Raw genomic sequence first — 544 nt, forward strand, 5'->3', positions numbered from 1 at the left:
ATGGCATTAAGGTGATCAACCGAGTAAACCGTTGATCCATTTTTTCTTGAAGTCTCTCTTCTCCTTCTTTCCAATCCATGTAATGGCGCACCACATCTTCTATAATGTTCATAACCTCTTCTTCGATTTTGTTCATGATTGGGCCTTCGGCTCCCGCATCAAGACACGATTTGCCTTGAGGACTCAACCCTCCATAGAAAATTTGAATGATTTGATATGTTGGGATGCCATGATGGGGACATTCTCTTTGATACTCCTTATACCTTTCCCAAGCTTCATACAAGCTCTCACTAGGCTTTTGCTTGAAACTTTTGATCAAAGCCCTTGCCTCCGCCGTTTTCTTTTGGGGGTAGAACCTAGATAAGAATTCCTTGGTAGCTTCATCCCATGTTCTATGAAAATTTGGCTTGACCTCCTTGTCTAACCATTCCAAAGCTAGACTTATGAGAGAGAAGGGGAACAACTTGAGCCGAATAAACTCTTGAGAAACACCATTCACTTTGATAGTATTGCAATACTTCTCAAACTCTTTGAGATGGTTTAG

At 41.2% G+C, this 544-nt stretch overlaps 1 non-coding gene across 1 annotated transcript; it reads left to right on the forward strand.

Annotated features, from left to right (window-relative positions):
• Positions 1 to 224: 224 nt before the first annotated feature.
• Positions 225 to 330, forward strand: LOC145633339 (small nucleolar RNA R71). The gene has a single exon (XR_014112671.1). It is a non-coding gene; the product is annotated as a small nucleolar RNA R71 (small nucleolar RNA).
• Positions 331 to 544: the final 214 nt, after the last annotated feature.

The sequence above is a fragment of the Chenopodium album genome, chromosome 5 (genome assembly GCF_948465745.1).
Source record: "Chenopodium album chromosome 5, dcCheAlbu1.1, whole genome shotgun sequence".
NCBI lineage: Eukaryota > Viridiplantae > Streptophyta > Magnoliopsida > Caryophyllales > Amaranthaceae > Chenopodium > Chenopodium album.